At 37.0% G+C, this 10433-nt stretch overlaps 1 protein-coding gene and 1 pseudogene across 2 annotated transcripts in view; both read left to right on the top strand.

Annotated features, from left to right (window-relative positions):
• Positions 1–10433, top strand: part of PSD3 (pleckstrin and Sec7 domain containing 3) — a 407146-nt gene that overhangs the window by 11220 nt on the left and 385493 nt on the right. The window lies entirely within an intron of this gene.
• On the top strand, positions 4988–7263 carry LOC105300764 (annotated as a pseudogene).

Raw genomic sequence — 10433 nt, forward strand, 5'->3', positions numbered from 1 at the left:
GCATTACCAAAGTCTAACACAACAATAACACATTTTTTTCCTCTCATACTTGAGTCCAGAGGTTCCCTGTAAGTGGGTTACGCCCAGATTTTATACACCATTAAAATATTAAGTGCTGTGTGCTTTGTGTTATAATTTCTCTATCATTTGAAGGCATCAAAGTCCATTATATTGGGGTGGCTACTTTCTCCTGCTTCTGGAAGGGTGGACGTATTGAGACCATCTTTTCAATGTGCTCTGGTGAAGCGAGATCTAAGGTTTTGAGAAATCCTAGTACCTTGGAGTGTTTTAGAGCATCTCTCAGTTTAGGGAACTATTTCTTTATAATTAGATTTTGTATGAGGTTAATTTTAACTATCAAATTGGAGCAACTTTGTTTTTTCCACAATATCTGAATATGTATTTGCATACAAAGTGCCTATTAAAATACAACCCTTTTAAAAGGCTACAAAGTATATACTATAATAGATCCTATGTCTCTCATTAATTCATATATTCATTAAACATATATTTTTTGAGTGCCTCCTATATACCAGGCTTTATTTTAGGTATTGGGTATATAGTGCTCAACAAATAGGCAAAAAAAATCTTACTCTTGTAAAGTGAGATAGACTGTGTGTGTGTGTGTGTGTGTGTCTATGTGTGTGTGTGTCTGTGTGTGTGTGAAGTACTTTGGGGGAAAAATAAATAGAGAAAGGAGAGAGATTAGGATGGGAGGAGTTGCAATTATAAATAGGATGGTCAAGGATGACCTCACTGAGGTGACTTGTGTTGAAAGGCCTGAGGAAAGAGAAGGGAGTCATGTGACTGTCTAGGGGGAAGAGTGCTCCAAGAGGAGGGGACGGCAAATGCAAGTCCTGAGGCCAGGCCATGCTTTTGAATGAAAGGAACTGTAAAAGACCAGTGTGATGGAGTAGAGTGATCAGGGAGGAGAGCAGACACCAGTTCTTGTAAGTTCTCTGGTCTTGTAGGCTGTTGTAAGGGCTTTGGCTTATATTTAGAGTGAGCAGAAAAGCTGATGGAAAATTTCAAAGATGTGACATGATCTGGCTTATGTTTTAAGAGAACACATTACTGCTGTGTCCCATGAGACTAGACTTAAGTAGGGAAGGGCAGAAGTAAGGAAACCATTTAGGAGGTTATTGCCATAACCTAGGTGAGCGATGGTAATGGCTGAGACCAGAGTGGTATGTTTTGAAAGAAGAGTGAGGAAGAGTTCCTAATTGAATGTGAGACGTGAGTGAGAGAGCTCAGCGGTGAATTGCAAGGATTTTGGTTTATGCAGCTTGAAGGATAGAGGTGCATTAAGTAATATAGGGTGAAGCTGATTCAGGGGAATGATCAGGAGCTCAGTTTTGGAGATGTCCAGTATGCAGTTGGATATCCTCGTCTGGGTTTGCGAGGAGGGGTCTGGGCGGAGATAAACATTTGTCAGACTGCAGAGACTGGACCAAACCACGAGGCAGCGATTGCAGATAGAAAACGAGGTTCAGAACCAAGAACGAGGAAAAGCTGCTAATGAGGGAGGAGGAAAACCAGGGCAGTTTGGTGTCTTTGGGGCCAAGTGAAGAAACTGTTTCCAAGAGGATGATTCCCAAGAGATGAAGTGAAATGAAGATCGCGAGTTGACTTAGGGATTTAGCGTAGGGAGGTCAAGACCAGAGAACTTACAAGAACTGGTGTCTGCTCTCCTCCCTGATCACTCTACTCCATCACACTGGTCTTTTACAGTTCCTTTCATTCGAAAGCTTGACAGCAGCAGTTTTGGTGGAGTAGTGAGGACCACGAATTGCTTGGTGAGGGTTCAAGAGAGAATAGAAGTAGAGATATGGAAACATCCAATGTGGACAAATATTTTGAGGATTTTTGCTGTAAAGCGAGGGTGAGAAATATAGCCGAAGGTAAAGTGAGGTCAAGAGGGATTTATAGGGGAAAATAACAGTATGTTTGCTGATGGGAAAGATAGTTCAGGGGAAAAAAGGAATGATCCTTCATGTCATAGCATAATTCCCATTTAGGAGAATTTGGTTTAGTTTAAAACAGCTAAAATCATTTAGCTTTCTATTATAAACACAAATTTTTGTTAATGTAGTCTATATTTTCAACAAAGTTCTTATTTTCCCATCTCCATCAAAAATCAAAACTTTTTATTTTGTCTGAGGCTTTAAATAAATTATTTTTTGGTACGGATAGTTTGTTTATATTATTCAACTAATGCAGTCCCTAGTTCTGCACCAGTATGCATGGGCTTGAGGTACCCTCCGTTCACAAACTTTCAGTAACCGATGACTCTTTTTAGAAGACTTTATTTTTTCAGAGCAGTTTTAGGCTCACAGCAAAACTGAGAGGAAGATACAGAGATTTCCCATTAACCCCCTTTTTCCCCACATTCATAGCCTCCCCCATTATCAACATTCCTCATTAGAGTGGTACATTTATTACAGTTGATGAACCTAATGACACATCATAATCACTCAAAATCCATTGTTTACATTAGGGTTTACATTACTCTTGGTGTTATATATACTATGGGTTTGGACAACTGTATAATGATACGTATTTACCATTATAGCATCACACAGAATATTTTCATTGCCCTAAAAAGCCCTCTGTGCTCTGCCTATTCATTCCTCCCCTCTACCCTAGCCCCTGGCAATCACTGATCTTTTTATTGTCTCTGTGGTTTTGACTCTTCCAGAATATCATATGGTTGAAATTATTCAGTGTGTAGTCTTTTCAGATTGGCTTCCTCTATGCCTTTTCATGGCTTGATAGCTCATTTGTTTTTAGTGCTGAATAATATTTCATTGTTTGGCTGTACCGTAGTTTATTCATCCTTTCACCTACTGAAGAACATCTTGGTTACTTCCACGTTTTGGCAATTACAAATGAAGCTGCCGTAAACATCCATGTGTAGGTTTTTGTGTGTACATAACTTCTTTGGGTAAATACCCAGAAGATGATTGCTGGATCATATGGTAAAAGTACGTTTAGTTTTGTAAGAAACTGCCAAACTGTCTTCTAAAGCACGAGTCCACCCCTGGGCCGTGGATCAGTATAGGTCCGTGGCCTGTTAGGAACCAGTGGGTGAGTGGCAGGTGAGCTAGTGAGCAAAGCTTCATCTGTATTTGCAGCCACTTCCCAGCACTAGCATCACTGCCTCAGCTCCACCTCAGATCATCAGGCTTTAGATTCTCATAGGAGTACCAGTCCCTGGTGCCAAAAAGGTTGGGGACCACTGCTTTAAAGTGACTGTATCATTTTCCATTCCCACCAGCAAAGAATGAGCGTTCTTGTTGCCCCACATCCTCACCAGCCTTTAGTGGTATCAGTGTTCCTGATTTTCGTCATTCTAATAGGTGTGTAGTGGTAACTTATTGTTTTACCGATGACTTCTTTAGCTTTATCTCAGATGATAATTCCCCACCCTCCTTTAAGCGTGTATAACTCCTCTGAGTTTTCCAAGAATTTATTCAGTCAATAAAATACTCCTTGCTTGCATTGTACATATAAGGTCCTGTGTTTACAGATAGCAACCACAGGGAAACAAATGGGAACCAGGAGGTAAACGCCTCTGGATCTTCTCTGTGCATGCTGTATGCATCACCTGGGGATACTGTTGAAATATAGATTTTGACACTAGGTTTGGGGTGGGGCCTGAGATCCTGCATTCCTAATAAACTCCAAAGTGATGCCAGTAATGCTGGTACACCTCATACCTCACTTTGAGTAGAAAGATATCAGAGTACTACTTCTCAGCTTATTTTGTTTCCCCTAAGTTTTGCTCATGTTTTGTTCTCTTCCTCCTTTCTCTTATTTCTGCACTGGTCCTCTCTGGCAGGACCTTATGACTCTCAGAATGTACATTTTAGTATCATCCACCTTCCAATCCTTGCGTTTTTATTGGTCTGTGCAAAAATGCTACTGGCTTCTGTTTAGTTATTAGGTAGCTGAAGAGACTCAAGGCAAGTTTCATTCGTATTACCTGCAGAAGCCCAGACTTCGGGGTCTTATTTGAATCCCGAGGCCATTTTCCTCCTAGGTTCTGAACACCTACCTGCATGTGTGCTGTAAGACCCACAGGCAAAGTCCCAGCACTTGAGCCATTTTGCCAGTTCAAGTGTGTTCAAGTTTTGTCAGCTGTCTATTGCTCTGGACACTTGCAAGCTAAGGCTAACTCTCTTGATGGAGGTCAGTTGCTAAGCTGTGTTATGTAAGTAAATCTGGTCAGCTTATGAAAAATAGAGCATATCTTTTCCATTCACCATATTCTGATAAAAGCTTCTCAGATGTCTCTAGAATTTAAAAGGTACTTATCAAAGATTCTTATTATTTTTTTGATTGGGGAGGAATTTGAAATTAATTATATATGAACTCTGAAAATTCACTTAAGTTCTACATTTAGTTTCTGCTATAATTTAGATCATATATCTTGTCCTGAATTTAATTTTCACGAGCCGCATTTTTTTGGATCATCTATATCAGTGCTTTCCAATAGAAATATGTGATTTATATATATAATTTAAAATTTTCTAGTAGCTACCTTAAGTAAAAAGAAACAGGTTAAATTAATTTAAATAATATATTTTATTTAACACCATATAACCCAAACATTGTCATTTCAATATGTAATTGGTATAAAAATTATTAATGAGATAATTTATATCCTTTTTCCCATACTGAGTCTAGGATATATGGCATATATTTTATATTCACAGCACATCTACCATATTTCAGGTGCCAAATGGCCCCATGTGGCTATTGTATCGGATAGCGCCGATTTATGTGCAAAGCAGTTGCAGGTATAATAAGCGCGGTGTTGTTTGTACCTTTATTTCATCATTCTCTGTGAATATTATACACTATTTGCTGTAGTGATAGCATTGATGGTTAGTTAAACGTTAAAATTAGGATAGAATTTTTTACATTCATTTTAAAATCTAAGTTAATAGGTGAGTGTATGGAAAAAATTTATTCATTAATACTAATGAATAAATATGCAGAACACAGTAAGCTGCTGATTGACTTCAGTAATGGCTGTCAGAGGTGAGGGTCTATATACATTAAAAATGGCTGAGACTTTCAAATGATAAGTTTCGCAAATTATTTAGGATAATTTCGCCTCTTTAGGTAACTCCAGAGTAGTAGTTAAAACTGTAATTTCACTGAGTTTTGAAAGGTGAGGCACGCTATCCCAAATACACTTCATAACCATTTTCATTTGATTTACGTAAACCCCCATAAGGTGAGTAGGGACTGCTATAACTCACATTGTACAGATTGGGAACCAGAGAGACCAGAGAGTTTAGAAATTTGCCCCAGGTCATGCAGTGGGTAAACTGTGGATGTAGGATTTGAATTACAGAGGTTCTGAGTCCAGAACTTATTCTCTTAAAGTCTGTACCAAACTGCTTTCCTCAGTATATCTTACCCACGGATCTTTAAATTGCATGATTGAGGGGTAGAGTAGGGATTGCTTGTGTGTTCTGGAAACTTGAGTATAAGTTAACTCTTTAAGTAAATCATATCCTGTTTGCCATTAATTTGCTTTAATTTCAGAGTTATCTTGATTTCTGACTGATCGCCATTTTAAATTGAGCCTTAACACTTTATCTCTCTGCCTAACTCTGACCTGGAGGAACAACAGCAAATAATATGTAAGGCAAACCTTCAATGTAATAGAGAACTAGAGCTTACAGCTTGATTGGGGAGATAATGCTTTAATACTAATGAATTATTATTATAACTCATTATTAACAGGAATCACATTATCAACAACCATTTATTGAGTCATTACTACAGGCCAAGCATTGTGCTAGACCTCTGTGCTCATTATCTTATTTAATCATTAACATGATGCTATAAGGTTGGTTTTATGTAAATAAGTGCCAAAAGCAGTGCCATCGCAGTCTAAAGCAATTAGATTCTGTGAGGATTATTGTATTTGATTCTGGGTGTTACATTTTAAGAGAGACATTAATAATGAAAGGGAATCAGGTAGTTAGTTGAGTGGTAAGAAAATCATGCAATGTTAGGAGAGATTATAGAAACTAATCTTTAAGCTAACAAATCAAGACTTAGTGGATGTAATAGCTGTTTTTAAGTATTTGGAATAAGAAATACATTTAAAGAAATCTGACTACAGAAAAGGAATATTTTTATTCTGTCTTTCCCCAAAGAACATGGAAGAGAAATTTACAGAATAGCAGATTTTTACTTCAAAATAAGAAAGTACTGCCTCCCCCTCCGACGTGGCTCGAGCTGAAGGCACACAGGCCAGAGACACTGCAGACAATGGACCCCGAGCACCTCAGAGGCGGTGAACAACAGCTCTTCAAGTCTGCAATAAAAAACGGCCCCCAGTAAAACTACCTTGCAAAAAAAAGCAGAATAGAAAAAGTAGAAGAGTTGAAACAGCAGAGCCTGAAGAATTTGTGGTCGAAGAAGTACTAGACCAAAGCGTACTGAATGGGAAAGTGGAGTACTTCCTAAAGTGGACGGGATTCACAGATGCCGACAATACTTGGGAACTGGAAGAAAATTTAGATAATCCAGAGTTAAGTGAAGCATTTCTTAATTCTCAAAAAGCTGGTAAAGAAAAAGATGGTACAAAAAGAGAAACTTTATCTGGCAATGAGTCTGATGATAGCAAATCAAAGAAGAAAAGAGATGCTGCTGATTAACCAAGAGGTTTTGCCAGAGGCCTTGATCCTGAATGAGTAATTGGTGCCACAGACAACAATGGAGAATTAATGTTTCTCATAAAATGGAAAGATTACGATGAGGCAGATTTGGTGCTGGCAAAAGAGACAAATATGAAATGTCTTCAAATTATAATTGCTTTTTATAAAGTGAGACTAACTTGGCATTCTTGTCCAGAAAACAAAGCCTAATACATGTTTGCATTGCCCTTTCTATATATGAATGATCTGAGTCTCGTTTTTTATTTTTAATTTATTAGGTGAGGAAATAACTACATTCTAATGAAAATCAAATTTGATATGTTTGTTTTGAAGTAGTATTTGGGGAGTTGTTGGGTATTTTTTTTTTTTTTTTGCATCTATAGCTCTGGTCACTTTGAACAAAAGCTTCCTGTAGTTGCTCCCTTTACCAGAAAAAAAACATTTGATATCATGGTATATTTTTACCTCTGTTAGAGAATGGTTTTTATAAATGTTGGGGAAAATCTCTTTTGCCATTACTTAGTCAGAATTTGTGTTTAACTCATGTCTGCCTAAGGATCATTCTGGTTTTTGTTTATTTGGGGGTTTTCAGTGTATATACCTAGACTACATATGTAAATGGTTTTCTTTCTTTCTTTTATTAAACATTTACTAAACCAAAAACAGTATTTCACAACCATGGATTAGACCATGGTTCTGGGATGCCATCGTTTTTAGCAACCTAAGAAATAAGTCACTTCAAGTTAACTTGAAAATTTTCCTGAAGCTTTAACCTTTGAAATTAAATAATTTATAATTAATTGGATAATTTAAATATAATGTAAGCAGTTAACATTGGACAGTTTAAAAGCAGCCATATCAGACTCCAGATATACAATCATATAAATGCAAGTTTATTTGCAAAACCCCTTAAAGGAAAATTTGTCATTACCAGTAACCTCCCTACCCAAATAAGAAAACTAGGCAAATTCTGGGATGTTTTAATTAGGTAAGTAAGACTTATTTAGAGTTTCCTTCTAGTGAACCATTCCTTTACAAGAAGTTGAAATCCTTGTGCTGTATTGACTAAAAGGTCAAGATTCATGGAATATGTAAGACTTCATTCATGTAATGAAGGTTAGAGATGGTTAGAAGCTTGGAGATTTAGGACCTGCTGGGATAAAAATGAGTGAATAAACTTTTGTAATTTAAACTCTTGACCTGTGTATTTTTTCTTTACCCTAACTCATTCCTGACATTTAGGCTCAATCTTGGTATTTGGATTAGTGGTTCAGCAGAAGCCGGGAAAAACAATAATGTTGTAGTAATGAGAATGTTATATAGTTGTATATTGTTTACTTTATTGTAAATACTGGTAAACAGTGGTCAGTAAGAGTTTTGTTTTCCTTTAAAAAAGAAAGTACTTTCTCACAGAGTTGTTTGAAAAACTAAACCAACTTTCTGTTTCGATATGTTTGGACATATCCTAGAAATCTACCTGGATATTTTAGATTAAATGCTTGCATTTGGAAGTTTGGGATTATAGGAATTGGCCATCAGGTGAGTTGTCTAACTGTTCAGATGAAAGACCCTTTAAGTTTTACTTTCTTGTCTAGAGGTTTTGCTGTAATTTCTGTTCTAAAATAACATTCTTTTTGTCAGGCCAATAATTACTATCTTAGTCCTTTTGTAAATTAAGTTGGAGATCTCAATTCAATCATGGAATGTTAGAGCTCAGTAGGAGCTTAGAACTCTTGTAGTCTAATCTCATTTTGCAAATGAGGAAACTGAGAAAGTTAGAGAAAATAAACACCCAGTTGTACAAGTCTTCCGTATAGACTTCCGTTCTATTGCTTTTTTTCCCCATTACAATTATTAATGTGTAGGGGAAAATTATAAGGTCCTTTTTAATCTTCTCCAGAGCTAACATAATAATGAGGCAGCCATAGTTCATTTTGTTCTAACTGGGGCACACTTGAATCTTTTCTTTTCTTTTTTTTTTTAAATTTCATCTGAACTTAGAGTGCAGTGATTTTCCTAAAGGCAAGCTTTCGGTTTCTTCAGTTTATTCAACGCCACCATGTTTTATTTTCCTGAAAACATAAGGATCTTCACATTGAAAGCAGAAAGGATACAGTGGCTCTAATCATTTATCGTTCGTTCAGCAAATATTTGTCGAGGGCCTCCTGTGTGTCACTTTTCCAACCACGGTCGTAGGGTCATTGGCTTTTACTCTGCGATGTGAAGCCATTCAATAGTTTTGAGCAAACGATGAGGAGATCTGTTTTTTAAAAGGATTCTCCTGGGACTCATGACCAGCTATAGTCTGCCTTGATTTCGTGAGACACACCTATTGGCTGGTTGGCACATAATTAGAATTACTGCAGGTAGAGGTTTGATCCTTGTTAGTTATATAAGTAAGTTCACACTAAAACAAGTGTAATAAACCTCTTGAAACTATTTTATCATATTCCGGTTTGAAAAACATTATAACTTTATGATGGAATCTGACCTAGGTTTGAATCTCACCTCTCAGTGATGATCTAATTTTGGGCAAATGCATTAATTTCTCTGAGCTTCAGTTTCCTCATTGGTAAAATGGGGTGAAACCTGTTTTTTGATGATTAAATAATTCCCTATGTTTAATGCTCAGCTCAATGCCTGGTACATTGTAAACATTTATTGGAAGCATAACTATTATTATGATAATTTAGTCAAGAGAGTTTTAAGAATGGGTAAAAGTTATTGAAAAGATAAATTTAGGCTGCTAACTCAGAGCCTTATTTTTAGTTTAGACTAAATGTCTTAAATGCCTTTGTCTAAAAGTTCTGACATTGAAACAATCTTAAAATAATACCTCTACCTTAATGCTGTTTTACATGTGTATGAATTAATCCTTTTAAATTTCACTAGCTATTTTTGTGGTGTCACAATTTGACAAATTCTAGAGCTCTCCTTCACATTCCACAGGCATTATCAGTTTTGGACCAATACTGGAGGCTTGGCTTTTGATTAAAGCAGGCAGAGAAGGGCATGGCTGTAAGTCATGTTTGACCTCTAGCCAGATGACACCCAGAGAGGTGGTTCACTGTGAAGGCCCCCCTGAGTTTTAGGAGTATGTGTGCGCAGGTATGTACATGTGCATTCTGTTACTCAGGATCTTTGTCCTAGACAGTAAACATAATACCCTTATGATTCTGTGGTCGAATTCACCTCTGTAATGTTTTTTGTTTGCATATTTTTGTACCTGAAAGGAAATTCAGTCCGACTTTTAGTGCACTATTGTATCTATAGCAGTGCCAACAAATTTGACTCGCCAGTCTCCAAGTGATACCAAGAGAGAGTGCTATGTAAAACTGAAACCCTGTCATTGTGGTGCCCTGCTTTTATTGGGCTATGGTCATCAGCTTCTTCCAGCCCGGTTGTGCATCTCATGTTCTGGGGACTTTAGGTGTCACCTAACTGAGTTGGTAAATTCATCTGGGCAAATGGGAGACGGTTAGAGGACTATGTGGACATTTTAACTGTCTTTGGAGGTAATATTTTGCTTCTCTCACCCCTCAATTATTTGAAAGTCCTTTAAGCAAAACTAAGACCAGTATGTTAATGTAACATTTCAGCATTATTTTCTGTCGATACATCAGTGAATGTAATCATCAAGAGAATTCTAGATCATGGAAAAGGTAGGTACATTGGCAGGTCTCTGGTGAAGATTTTTTTTGGATTGTGCAATTTAAACATTTTTTGAAACATAAAATTTTTAATTTTAAT

This window comes from Pteropus vampyrus, unplaced genomic scaffold (assembly GCF_000151845.1).
Source record: "Pteropus vampyrus isolate Shadow unplaced genomic scaffold, Pvam_2.0 Scaffold8, whole genome shotgun sequence".
Taxonomy (NCBI): Eukaryota; Metazoa; Chordata; class Mammalia; order Chiroptera; family Pteropodidae; genus Pteropus; species Pteropus vampyrus.